This window comes from Schistocerca piceifrons, chromosome 7 (genome assembly GCF_021461385.2).
Source record: "Schistocerca piceifrons isolate TAMUIC-IGC-003096 chromosome 7, iqSchPice1.1, whole genome shotgun sequence".
Taxonomy (NCBI): Eukaryota; Metazoa; Arthropoda; class Insecta; order Orthoptera; family Acrididae; genus Schistocerca; species Schistocerca piceifrons.
The window spans coordinates 190211333-190226236 of NC_060144.1; the positions used below are offsets into that span (position 1 = coordinate 190211333).

General features: G+C 43.5%; 1 protein-coding gene across 1 annotated transcript in view; it reads right to left on the reverse strand.

Annotated features, from left to right (window-relative positions):
* LOC124805545 (G1/S-specific cyclin-D2-like) overlaps positions 1 to 14904 on the reverse strand; it is a 180378-nt gene that overhangs the window by 120781 nt on the left and 44693 nt on the right. The window lies entirely within an intron of this gene.

Genomic DNA, 14904 nt, shown 5'->3' on the forward strand with positions numbered 1-14904 from the left:
TGACCCACCAATGGCAGCCTGAGGAGCCTAGTTAGTCATTAACTCTTCCACAAGGGAAAAACTTCCTGTGAACGTTACAATGATGTTGCCTATGTACGAAGGTTGGAACTCTAATAGTTGCAACTACTTATTTACAGCTCTTACAAAATAGATAAGTGTTTCAAAGTTTTACTGACCATCAAAGTAGTCACCAGCATTGTGTATAACCCACTCCCAGCGATGTGGAAGTCTTAGGTTACTCTTAGCAGTGCCAGTTGTGTTGACAGTTCGAGCGGCACGGTCTACTGCCCGACGAATTTGTAGCAGTTCTGAAGCGAATGCTGTGATGTGTTTCCTTCAGTTTAGAAGCGGAGTTGAACTTACGAGGGCTTAAGTCAGGGGAGTGCAGTAGGGGATATAGTACTTAGCAGCCCCATCAGTCAAACAAAGCAGTAACAACTTGTACTGTACGTGCTTGAGCATTGTTCTGCAAAATGATGGTCAGGTCTTGCAGAAAGTGTCATCACTTGTGTCTCTGTGCTGTTCATTTTTGGAACACAACCTACGACCACGTCTCTTCCACTGTTCACTGTGTTTTGGTTTGTTGTGTTTACAGTATGTAGTGTTGCCATCTGTCACTCCGTGTTTTTCATTTGTGTTCTGCGCCGCTGCGTCTGTGTGATTTAATATCGTGTGTGTGTGTGTGTGTGTGTGTGTGTGTGTGTGTGTGTAGGGGAATTTGTTCCTAGGTAGTCTGGTTATGTTCTGTATCTCCTTTTGTTATTGTTTTAGTGGCTAACATGATCGACGAGTTATTACTTATATTAATTTGGTCACTTATTACTTTCTGTGAAAGTTTCACTGTTATGGTAGCGAGTTTTTTGTTGTAATTGTTCATCCTAATAATTTCAGGTTCTGTTCTATGTTAGATGGCTCATGTCCATGCTTTATTAGGTGTTCAGAAAATGCAGATTTCTCTTTTCACATTTCCAACTTCTGGTGTGCTCTTTTCATATTTACAACTTCTGATGTGATGAAACGCACTGAAATAAAGGCTTAGCAATCGAGTAAAATTCTAGAAGTCTTCCCGTGGCAACATAAGAGGTCGGCAGAGCAAGTCGGTATTGAACAGCTGGGCAGACTGCCAACAAGGAAGGGCTGCTGATGTTGTAGGGGCCCAAAGCACCAATACATCAGAATGGCCACACAGAGGGAGGAGGGTGTCTTCATTGTGTTGACCACGCAGAATGAAGTAAGAAGGTGTAATTCGGATGCAAGAATAACTACTCAGAATACTGACACTGCAAAATATGTCCACCATTGCTTCTGAAAGCCAAGGCTGAGACAGATTTCAGTTGCACCTGGAGTGTTCGGAAAGCCGATAGGTAGAGAAACGCAGGTTAAGTGAAGTCATGGTTGCCTCTTAATAGCAACGTATGCCACACAGATCCTGTATAATTATTATTCCTGTTCCAGTAGTAGGATACTCTTCTGTAACAATCCAGCTCAGGAGAGCGACCCGTGTTGGACTATCCTCTGCTCATCGAGACCATCTCTGATGAAACAGAGAGTCCTACATGGAGTGCATTGCAACTGCAAGAGACAGTGCTGCCGTTCAAGACCTGTGAGTGACATCAGCCAACAGGCCTTCTGAAGGCCTAACCAGAGGGTCCAGATAGCGGTCAATAGTCTTCAACGGTGGGGGGTGTGCTATGGCCACAACCTGTTTTCCTTTGTTGCTGTGGGCCATACTCTTGTCAGAGACAACTTGGCTCAACGTAACTTCACACACTCCGTGAAGAGCAAGTGGAGCTCACAGCGGCAGTGCCCACGTTGTCAGTGAGAGCGCCCTGGCTCCCCACTCCCCCAAGCTGTTACGGCCTGAGGCAGTGTGGACAACACTGGCCGAGAAGCAGCCAGCGACCCCGTCACTGGATATCGAGTCCGTGCCTCTACTGCTGCAGCACCCGAGACAGTAGTGCGCGAGAGCGTCAGCGCTTTTAAGCGTGGCAGGCGCCACTTCTAACAACCCATTACTGTTCGCAGACATGTATTTTGGAACAATATATGTTAGTTTCCTAATGAACTTTTATCAGCCTCTGCTGGAACATTCCGGGCATCAACGCACTCCGCACTGCAACCCACAACAAGTAGACGTTACAACCCTGGCCTGTACATTTGGCGTAAGAACTTCCTGTACACACTATATTTTGGTGACAGAGGAAACGTGCCAGCTGCCATCCTTTAAGAAAATGGCTAGACTACTATAGGATAACAGATTTGGCGACATGCAGTATGGTGAGTAATTTTTTTGTTTTGCTTTTGTTTGACTGCAAGAATTGTGGAAATTCGACTGTTTTTAAAATTTGCGTGTATAGGATGAAGGAAATGAGAACCGATGAAGCTCAAAGATTGCGTATGCCAACTTGTACCGTTTGGAATGGTTAATGCAGTTAGTTACGGGCAAGAAGTATGATTTATTGTGTTTAAGTATGTGCTAATGACAGCTACGAGTAGCCTTTGAGGTGGAAAATCATGTTGTAATAAATGTCTGCAAGTCGTGTATCCAAATGTCTGCATCGTCGTCTCTCTCTTGTTGTTTGTTAGGTTTTATGTAATAGTTAGCCGGCCAGTGTGGCCAAGCGGATCTAGGCGCTACAGTCTGGAACCGCGTGACCGCTGCAGTCGCAGGTTCGAATCCTGCCTCGGGCGTGGATGTGTGTGATGTCCTTAGGTTGGTTAGGTTTAAGTAGTTCTAAGTTCTAGGGGACTGATGACCTCAGATGTTAAGTCCCATAGTGCTCAGAGCCATCTGAACCATATTTTGCATTAGTTAGATTGTCAACCACTTATGAGCTGGAAGCGTTGCGACCTTTGGCAGCGCTAATAGCTCAGATGCGAACGAGCCATGCGGGTATGTGTAGGCAAATACAGCCTATGAATGCAGAGACAGCAGCTTTAACAGAAAATACAAAAATTGAAATCGTCGTTGAAGAGAATGCATGTGTGCCTAGCTCATATGCTTCCGCGGTACGCCGTACTACCGCTGACACAGCTAAACCAATCGATCCTGGAATTGCAGTAGAGCGTCGATCATCCGAACTAATTGGGAGACTTTGGTGTTTGGAAAACCAGAGTATTCGGATAATCTAACCGTATACTTTTATTTACCAACTTATCAATAAAAATTACATACTTTCATAACACGAATCTCTTATTATTACAAAGGCAAGTACAGCACGAATGTATGTAGTACCTAGTATACAAAAAAATGTGTTTTGCATACGCATTTTGCATATGCAGTACATATTTATAGAATTAACACTCAATCTTTAATTTTGGTTGGTCAATGCACGCCAACCCGTTTATGAGCAGCTACGTCACGCACTTTTTTCCGGGCAGTTGTTTAACACTCGTAGCTTTTATCTTGAGACTTAATCCGTCGAAAGGCAGCATCTAAGCAAGTAAATCCTTCAGAACCAGCCGATGTATTTTCCAAAAAAAATGGTTCAAATGGCTCTGAGCACTATGGGACTTAACATCTGTGGTCATCAGTCCCCTAGTACTTAGAACTACTTAAACCTAACTAACCTAAGGACATCACACACATCCATGCCCGAGGCACGATTCGAACCTGCGACCGTAGGAGTCGCGCGGTTCCGGACTGAGCGCCTAGAACCGCTAGACCACCGCGGCCGGTGATGTATTTTCATTTTCTGGACCATTAGCTGAGGAGATGCTGGCGACATCAGCTTTATCAGTGACGAGGTTTGCAATTTCGCTTTCCTGCATGGTCTGCTGCCCTGGATCTGCGTTCTTGATACTGAATGTCGTCTTCATCACAGTCATAGTCACTGAGTTCTTGTGGCATATTGAACTTTCCGGACATATAATTCTGATCATCGTTTTCAACTGGACTTTGAGAACTTCCCGATACACCCAAAAATTTATTCCAGGCTTTTTTTAAGATTTTGTTTCTTTACACTACCCCATGCTGTTCTGATCATGTAACACGTATTTTCCAACCCAATATATTTATAATATCATACCAGACTCTCTCCTCCCTTTTCTTACCAACAATAACTTGCGTATCAATTCTTTTCTGTAATAACTTTTGAAACTCTTACTAACGTCTGGATTCATGTGCTGTAATAACCAGTTTACTTTACGTGGAGGAAATGAAAGAAATGTCACTTTTATAAAATCGTCCCTTTCGTTAAGATATCAGATGATGGTTGAGCTGGTACGCTGTCCAGGAACAATAACGTTTCATCCCTTTTGCCACTCTTTAAGCTTTTACAGGGGGTGCAGAAACTTTCATGAACATTCCGTTAAAATCGCACTATCCATCGAAGCGCTCTTTTGTGACGGCATCGCAGACATTATAACGTGTTTGAAACAACCCGGTTCCTTACTTTTAACAATGATGTGAAATAGGTGATCAGTAGCTACCACTAGCATTAGCACAAGCTAATCCGCCGTTGACGATTTACAAATCTTGCTCTCATTAGATAACTGACTGCAGACGGCATACTGTTGATCAAAACATCTATGTAACTGAAAATATTGGAAACCTGAAGATGAGCAAAGTGACCCGACACCGATTATGGCTAAGAAATAAAACGTTTCAAAAAGTATTTGTGGCTGGTTGCGTCATTCATCAACTATCATTAACGGCCGTGATTATTGGCTGTATATGCAGAAGCAAAATTGGAAAAATGCGGACTTTTACTGATCTGTGTCAAGAGATATCCGAAAATTTGTGCTGGGAGGAGTACAGCGCGAGTGTCCTCTCTCTCTCTCTCTCTCTCTCTCTCTCTCTCTCTCTCTCTCTCTCTCCCTCCTCCCCCCCCCCCCCCCCCACCTGAATTTCTTCCGCAGGTTGGACTGAAACTAACAGCGGGCCAAATACGGCTCGCAGGCCGCCGGTTGCCTAACAGTGATCTTTGCCATTGGGTGGTAGTAGTACTGATGCTGTGAAACCTGCGCCAGATGTGCGGAGAAGTACAGGGCTATTACAAATGATTGAAGCGATTTCATAAATTCACTGTAACTCCATTCATGGTCACGACACACTACAGATACGTAGAAAAACTCAAAGTTTTGTTCGGCTGAAGCCGCACTTCAGCTTTCTGCCGCCAGAGCGCTCGAGAGCGCAGTGAGACAAAATGGCGACAGAAGCCAAGAAAGCGTATGTCGTGCTTGAAATGCACTCACATCAGTCAGTCATAACAGTGCAACGACACTTCAGGACGAAGTTCAACAAAGATCCACCAACTGCTAACTCCATTCGGCGATGGTATGCGCAGTTTAAAGCTTCTGGATGCCTCTGTAAGGGGAAATCAACGGGTCGGCCTGCAGTGAGCGAAGAAACGGTTGAACGCGTGCGGGCAAGTTTCACGCGTAGCCCGCGGAAGTCGACGAATAAAGCAAGCAGGGGGCTAAACGTACCACAGCCGACGGTTTGGAAAAGCTTACGGAAAAGGCTAAAGCAGAAGCCTTACCGTTTACAATTGCTACAAGCCCTGACACCCTATGGAAAACCGATGGATCGGTCGTGGTGGAGATCATGATCAGCAATTCATGTCATGGCCTCCACACTCTCCCGACTTAACCCCATGCTATTTCTTTCTGTGGGGTTATGTGAAAGATTCAGTGTTTAAACCTCCTCTACCAAGAAACTTGCCAGAACTGCGAGCTCGCATCAACGATGCTTTCGAACTCATTGATGGGGACATGCTGCGCCGAGTGTGGGAGGAACTTGATTATCGGCTTGATGTCTGCCGAATCATTAAAGGGGAACATATCGAACATTTGTGAATGCCTAAAAAAACTTTTCGAGTTTTTGTATGTGTGTGCAAAGCATTGTGAAAATATCTCAAATAATAAAGTTATTGTAGAGCTGTGAAATCGCTACAATCATTTGTAATAACCCTGTACATATGCCACTTGGGTCGTGCAGAGTGGAACTGTAGATGGTGACTTTATTGCAAGTACTATGAAGAATGGAACATGATACTTATGTTGTGCATAATTAAGTAGGGCAGACATTTATTTCTGAAGGACGCAGATTCATCGTCAGTTTTGGCGGCGGCGCAACCCTCTCCATAGAGGGTGGTGAAGAAGAGAAGAAAAAAATTCTTTAAGGCCAATAATCTAGAAGCCAATAATCGAGCCTAGAAGGCCGGATCCTTTCAGAAATGTGTGGCTGAGGATAAGGGTAAATGTGACGATACTTGCAATGTTACCCGACATGGGAGTACGAATAAACATCGTTTAATTGTTCTTAAATGCACAGGCAAACTCGGGGAGGCATTATTTCAGTCAAGGGCGACAAGTGTGCATTTTAAATCGTCGTAAGAAATATTATTATGAAAGTAGAACAACGTAAACTGCGTTCGACATCACAGAGTTAATTCAACGGTAAAGTGCCGAAGAGCACTAGAAAGTGTGTAACAATAAATGATACTGCAAGGCGGTGTGTGTGTGTGTGTGTGTGTGTGTGTGTGTGTGTGTGTGTGTGCTTTTAGATGTAAAATAAGAGGTAACTGCAGTGTGCTGTATGTGGTAGTACCAGAAGCAGCTTTTGCATAAGCGTAGTTTTACGGACGTGTGTCTTTGGGAAATGTATGGGAAACATTTGGTTCGGAGAAAGTTACAGATGAAATACTGACACAGCTGGTTAAAAGCCGCCTGACAGTCACGTAAAGATACCGAACAATGGAAATAACTAAATGAAACCATTTGTTGTGGAATGACTTGCTGAGGAGAAAGAACTTTGCGATTTTATTTTACATTATATGATGATTTAACAGGGTAATGTTTCTGTGTGGGAACGAGAGAAGTCAATTGGCTTATCAATAAGGAGGGAGGGAGGGAGGGAGGGAGGGAGGGAGGGAGGGAGAGAGAGAGAGAGAGAGAGAGAGAGAGAGAGAGAGAAACTTCAGTGTGGGTGGGCTATAAAAAAAGATTATGCCAGTAAGTAAGTATTGAGTTGGAAATTTTAGATAACAGTCACGTAAGCTGCTTAGTGAGCTTCACTCTGGAGAGTAATATTGTGACTAAGTGGAGGAACTATGGATTCGAGTTCAAATGGAACGAAGGGGAAAAATTAAAATCTACAATGTAAACTTTCTTTGTAAAAGTTTGGCAAGACTGTTCTAGGAACTCCTAGACTCAAATCTGAGGCGAATTTGTTGAAGGAGCAGAGAGAGAGTGAAGCGCACTGAAATAATAAGCTTGGCAACTGAAACAAAAATTTTTCCCCTGTATCGCAAGAGGCGAGCACTTAATTTGAGGTCCTCGTGACTTCCGCCACTGGTCAGAAACCGTAATGTAGCTAACAGCGTCTCCTCGCAGCTTACATCCTCTCTCATGATTGTGTTCTTTATACTTTAAGATGGTTCAAATGGCTCTGAGCACTATGGGACTTAACATCTATGGTCATCAGTCCCCTAGAACTTAGAACTACTTAAACCTAACTAACCTAAGAACATCACACAACACCCAGTCATCACGAGGCTATAGTTAAGAATGGTTTGATGATATTCAGCAGCTCCGAAAAGAATATGTTTCATCAACTCTCAGATAATTACGAAAATCATTACGTACTAGAGAGTAGGTGAATTTCTTTCCTTGCATTAAACACTTCTTTGCCCACAGCTTTCTTTCGACTTTGGTTTATTGTCTCTACAACAGACAAAGCATACCCTAGTTTTTGTTTCTGAGTAAAACCAAGCGGTGCCTCATAGAACATAGCCCCCTGAACTTACTATAAATAACTCGCTACCTAGCCGAGCGGTCTAAGGCGCTGCAGTCATGGACTGTGCGGCTGGTCCCGGCGGAGGTTCGAATCCTCCCTCGGGCATGGGTTATCCTTAGGATAATTTAGGTTAAGCAGTGTGTAAGCTTAGGGACTGATGACCTTAGCAGTTAAGTCCCATAAGATTTCACACACATTTCAACATTTGTTTTTTGTTTTTGTTTTTTTTTATCTCGCTACCAGCGATAGGAACAGGGTGGCGCTACGATCTTTGAGAGCAGTCGGCCAGCGATACGAACATGGTGGCGCTGTAGGCTCTGAAAGCAGTCGGTCGGGACAGGTGTGGTTGACTGGTTGACACGAAAATGGTCGGTCCGGCACCAAACTGATGCGTGTGTAACGCCCTTAATTAATGTTAGTGTGTTAATGATGTTTTATTAGCAGCCACTGGAGCGTCCAACAGGTATCACCCTTTCTACATTGCAACCCACAACAGTAGATGTGAAAACACCAGCCTCTACAGAATTCTGTATATCTACTTTTGAAAGTCTGCCAGGCATTCGCAGGTGTACCGACGTGCAGTCTTTAAGTTCTCACTGCTGTATCAGTGAAACTTCCAGTCACGTTAAAACTCCGAGACTCGAACTTTGGACCTTTACCTTTCACAGGCATGTGTACTAACTGAGCTACCGAAGGACGACTTACGATCTGTCCTCACAGAACAGAGTGGAGATGCTTAAGCGAAAATCTGTCATACATTGAGAGTCAACTCGTCACTGCATACATCCAACACGAGGTCAACATAAATGTTTTACTCAGCAGCAGTCATTTTACCATTCCAATAATTACAGTGTTCGGCACTACAGCACAAACAAGTAAATCTAGAAATACGCTTAGCATATGTTAAAAAAAAAGCGAAGTGTTACAAACAAAGCGAGTGTATACGATGTGGTGTGTTTTGCTACATACTGAATAGTATTTCAGATAACCAATGGTGTTAAAAATGCTTTCAGTGGCGTGGTGCAATGTATAATGTGACAAAGTTTGTGTGGGTGTCAAGTTGGATGACTGCATAGCGGCATGTGAACACAGGCCATTACACATCCTATATTTAATGTCTACAAAAAGACATTTATTTACTAAATACTCCAATATGGCGAATAGTTGTGATGAAAGTGTAACAACTGTGTGTAACACGCTTGCATATATGAAAAATAATAAAATTAATATTTTTAAAAAAAGTTACAATACGTGTTTAATTTCCACTTGTGCACATTACTACAGTCCCCCCGTTTAACTTTTATATCAGGTTGGTGCACAAGCTCGTAGCGTTTTTCCATAAATTTAATAAGCACAACAGATAGACAAAACAGACACTTCAGTCATTAATAATATATTCTCTTTCACATTTATAACCCGTCACATCACTGAAGTTAAGCACTGTCTGGCTTGGCTAGCACTTTGATGGGTCAAAAATTGCTCTGAGCACTATGGAACTTAACATCTGCGGTCATCAGTCCCCTAGACTAAGAACTACTTAAACCTAACTAACCTAAGGACATCACACACATCCCATCACACACATCCATGCCCGAGGCAGGATTCGAACCTACGGCGGTAGCAGCAGTGCGGTTCCCGACTGAAGCGCCTAGAGCCGCTCGTCCACAGCGGCCGGCGCTTTGATGGGTCACTTCTGGGTCTACCAAATGCTGTTGGCAAGAGTGGTGCACTCAGTCCTTGTGAGGCCAATTGAGGAGCTACTTGATGAATAAGTAGTGGCACCTGTCACCTGGGAGAGCGGTGTGCTGACCACATACCCCTTCGTATCCGCATCTGGTAACACCTAAGGGCTGAGGAAGACACGGCAGCTGGTCGGTACCATTAGGTCTTCGAGGCCTGTTTGGGCTGTGTTAGTTTGTTTCACATTTATAACAGTCTGCCAACGCAGAGGTAGCTTTCCGATTCTGCAGCTGCAGAATCACATGGTTTTGAGGCAAAAAACTTGTCGAGGCCTGTCCGGAGTGCATCTTCGCCCGGAAAGGAAGTTCTGTGGAGGTTAATTGACAGAGAGCGGAATAGGTTAAAATCTGAGGGCACAGGATTAGGTGAATAAGGTAGTTCCAGAATGATTTCCCAAACTAACTTCTCTATAGTGTTTTTCGTCAGTCTAGCAGAACGCAAGAGGGCGTTCTCGTAGAGATGCATCACTTAACACAGTCTTCCTGGTACCTGTTCTTGAATTGCATCTGCAAGATGTCTCAATCTTTTACAATAAATCTCACAAGTGATGATTACACTTTGGGGGAACCAATTCATAATACACCATATCATTGCTGTTCCACCACATGCATATCATTATCTTTCATGAATGTGTGCAGGTCTTAGTACGAGCAGTTGCTGCTCTGTTTGGGCTCAACCATTCTTTTCTTTTCGTGATGTTACCATAAAGGCACCAGGATAAATGGCTCTGAGCACTATGGGACTCAACTTCTGAGGTCATTAGTCCCCTAGAACTTAGAACTAGTTAAACCTAACTAACCTAAGGACATCACAAACATCCATGCCCGAGGCAGGATTCGAACCTGCGACCGTAGCGGTCTCGCGGTTCCAGACTGCAGCGCCTAGCCGGCCGAATTGGCCGTGCGGTTAAAGGCGCTGCAGTCTGGAACCGAAAGACCGCTACGGTCGCAGGTTCGAATCCTGCCTCGGGCATGGATGTTTGTGATGTCCTTAGGTTAGTTAGGTTTAACTAGTTCTAAGTTCTAGGGGACTAATGACCTCAGCAGCTGAATCCCGTAGTGCTCAGAGCCATTTGAACCATTTTGCAGCGCCTAGAACCGCACGGCCACTTCGGCCGGCAGGTACCAGGATAAGAATGGCCAGTGTTGTTCATTAGCCAACTGATGATGAGCAAGCAGAGGTGCACATAAGGCTACCTGCTGATTTTCGTGATTCTGGCTTACAGCATGTAGTTCCCACACATCCGATTTTTGAACCTTCCCCATTGCATGCAAATGTTGTACAATGGTGGAATGTTCACAGTTCATCACATTTGCCAATTCTCGAGTACACTCTCATGTGGACCAGTGTGGATTAATGCATTTAAACGGTCTTCATCAAACACTGAATGTCCTGAACACAGTGTGTCACAAATGTCTAAATGATCCTCATTAAAACGAAAAAACCATTTTCTTGTCATGTTCTGTCCAACGGCATTATCCCCATACACGGCGTAAATGTTTCTGAAGCCTCCACTGCCGTCATCCCTCTATATAACTCAAACACAAAAATGTATGAAATATTCCGATTTCTCCACTAGACACTCCATTTTCTAGCGCCCGCAGTTCCACTCACTATCTCCAAATGACAATATTTTAACTAAAATAGCAACAGTGAACTACAAACAAAGAATGACAATAGATAGATAAACCCATAGCAATCAGAATACCAACATGCATAATTATCTGCATAATTAGGTTACAGACATCCAGTTAAGATTCTGCATGTTTCGCTCATAACAACTTTATAGGCCGTGCACATATTAGGAAGCAGGATAGGGCAAAGCAGGAAAACTACAAGACATCATATGACTGTGTATTGGATCACAATATTCAGTCAATATCTTACAACGGCATTCACTTGTGAAAAAATGGCAAATCTCGATCTTAGATCACAATCTTATTCTGAAGAGGAAACTAACATGGTGAGTAGGTTATAACTGGGCATTCTGGGCCAGATAACGATCTTACTTTTAAAAAATGTTTCAAATGGCTCTAAGCACTATGGGACTTAACATCTGAGGCCATACGTCCCCTAGACTAGACTAGACTAGAACTAATTAAACCTAACTAAACTAGGGACATCACACACATCCAAGCCCGAGGCAGGATTCGAACCTCCGACTGTAGCAGCAGTGCGGCTCCGGACTGAAGCGCCTAGAACCGCTCGGCCACAACGGCCGGCGCAGAAACGATGGTATTAGATTTTCTTGAAAACTATACAGGACCCGTATTTATCCAGTCCGAGACGACTGGAAGCCGTTTTGAATGCCAGCTGTTTTTCTACATCATATCAGGTATGATAATGTGTTGTGATTGTTTTTTTTTTCCTCTCTCAACGTCTTGCACAATCATAACCTTGGCCTTTTAGTTAGCATTATAATACATCTTATGTACATTTCTAGTGCCATATGCTGATCCATAGTAAAAATTTAATGCCCGCTGTGTGAAGTAGAAGAGAGAAGAGTTTTGAATTCTGAGTTTGTAATTCAATTTTTATGTTCTCCTTGTAGATTCTGAAGATCTGGTTTAAGTAAAAACTTTGTGATTGCCTCCGACGTAGGCCGGCTGTAGTGGCCGAGCGGTTCTAGGCGCTTCAGTCTGGAACCGCACGACCGCTACGGTCGCACGTTCGAATCCTGCCTTGGGCATGGATATGTGTGATGTCCTTAGGTTAGTTAGGTTTAAGTAGTTCTAAGTTCTAGGGGACTGATGACCTCAGAAGTTAAGTCCCACAGTGCTCAGAGCCATTTGAACTATTTTTGAACCTCCGACGTTAAATATAATTAGATCACTCCCAATCATACAAATTTTGGCATTCAGTTCTTTGTTGAAGCACCTCCAGTCCTCATCCGTAAACCACGCAAGCATTCTCAGTTCTACTACCTGCTGGACAAGTTACGGAGTTCGGACAGGAGGAATAGTGGAACTTTCATCGAACTTTGTAGGGCGCAGTTTACAAGCCACTGTCCCAATGTGCGCCTCACCTTGGCAGCATACGCAGATTTGTGCTATTCTCGTGGCACAATAGCAAACTGCCAATGCTATTAGTTTTATTACTTGTGGTTTATCATCCCAGTTTGAACCTACAATTTTCCAAGAGGGTTTATGTTTACCATTGACTTCCATCGTGGTATTCGCACAATGTTGCATTACACACGGTGTCCGACGAGGAATAGTCAATATTCAGGGATATGACACGAACGCTCATTTGAAACAAAGAACTTCACATGAACATGTGCCCTATTCGGAATTGTTTCCGAGACAACACGTTTTATGTATATTTCTATTTTTCTATTGTTGAATACACTTTCTATTTGTTTTTCTGCGGGGTTTGTGCTTGTCAATCGTCATAAAATATGCATGAGCGTACACTGGCGACAAGCTGTCAAAATATATACTGAACTTTTATATCACACGACTTTTCAGTTTTATCTGTCGATCTCCTGAAGGCTTTAATCGCCGTTATTAATAACTGACATTTAATTATAAAAAAAATCCTACCAAGAACAGCGCGTTTGCTGAATCATCACTGTGCGTTGGCTTAAAGCGGCACATTTTCACAATGTGCAAGCTGTAATTCTAAAATAACTAAATACGAAAACTCTTTAACCACCAATTTGACGTTTCCCGTCATTTTATGACGACTAGTCGTATAGTGACGATGCATTGTCTTAGTAAGTTATCAAATAAAACCCACCAAATACCGGCTTCAACTAAAAAGAGACAAATGCAACATGGCGTCTCACATGTTCTCCTTGTAACGCAGAGTGTGATCTTGCTTCTTATTGCTTCAACTTTACGTGGCGCGTGCCAAAACATCGCAGAACTTATTTTGTTTTACGCGCTGCAATGTCTTCTCAACGTGACATAAGAGGAAGTGAGGTACAAAAACTTTTACAGCTCCACGTCAACGTATGCTAACTTGTCCCGTGTGAGGATGGCTTTAACCATGTAGATTTTTGCCTGTAGGGATGCTCAAAAGGCGAAGACGACAAGCAGACGACACCAGACGAATTGACACCGAGACGACTTCACAAGAGCTAAACGCGTTGCTGTTAAAGAGAATTCGAAAGTGCATGGAAGTCGAAGGTGGAATTTATGAAAATCAATTTTGAACTTAATCATTCGCATTCTCTAAAAATCTTCCGTGAGTGTTTTCATTACATTCTAAAATGTGTATCTCTGTAACCAATAAACTGGATACTTTTATATATAACGTTTTATTCAATGTAAATACTACTACCCCCCCCCCCCCCAAATTTACGATTCCTCTCCTGTATGTAAGGGCCCTGTCGAGGATAACGCTCATGTGTTAGGACAGTGTACCAACTTCGTTCCTCTCCAACTAACGTGTAGCCCTGTAGCTTATCGCGGTTCAGTACGTCGCACTCCCCTGTCGCTTTTCGTGGTGGCAGAAGAAAACGCGTTCCGATACCTACATTTTTTTCCCTAGCAGCCCGGCGCTGGAGCTAGCTGGTTTTTGTGACGCGTTCGCAGCAGGCGGGGCTCACTGACCTACTTTTCTGCGGAGACGCGGTGGCATGTCTCATCTTGCTTCATTCAGAATTAAAAAGGCACGTCTAGATCACCTATTGCTTGGTTGTTCCCGATATCCCCGTCGACAGGATTAGGATAACAAGAGATGTTCTGCTGTGTTTTTCGGGCGTGCTGACCTCATGAGTCATGGGATTTCCTCAATCCTGACCACCACCCCCTCTGACAAAGGCCCATTGCCCTATCTATAAAATGACAGGAATGTCAAAATGACGGGATATTCAAATTTTTGGCGAGAAATTAAAAAATAGCCCAACTTGACTAATGTGTTTCCAATGGATGTAGAGCTGTTGTCCTAAGTGTATAAATTGGCGGGAAATTCAAAATTGTGCATTGTCATGCTGCCTGACAAGGCATACTACTACGGGCTCCATGACATCACAATCCACTTCAGATCTGTTGGGGTGTTTATAACAGCGTAGAATTCTGGTGCACTGCTCCAGAGCTAGAATACTTGCACTGGCTCTATGACGTCACACTACAGCTCAGATCTGTTGGGCTATTTACGACAATATAGAAGTCAGCTCCGGGCATCCTGGGATGATCGTGGGGAGGGAGGGAAACTGCCCCTTGCAATTATCATTCTTATGGACGGAATAGTATCAGTACATTTGCAGATGGTATAGTATAGTGCTGTAGTATCCCACTCATTAAGGATGGTATTCGCAACAGGCAGTCTACCTCCCTCCCACGGATATCTGTCACAAAAATGGCGTAACTATGCTAGGAGTAAACAACTGGGTTGCAAGTAAAACCAAATTTAGAATGTATAACCACGAGGTCACATGATCATAAGTGTCGCTATCTTAGATCTTTAGAGTATAAAAG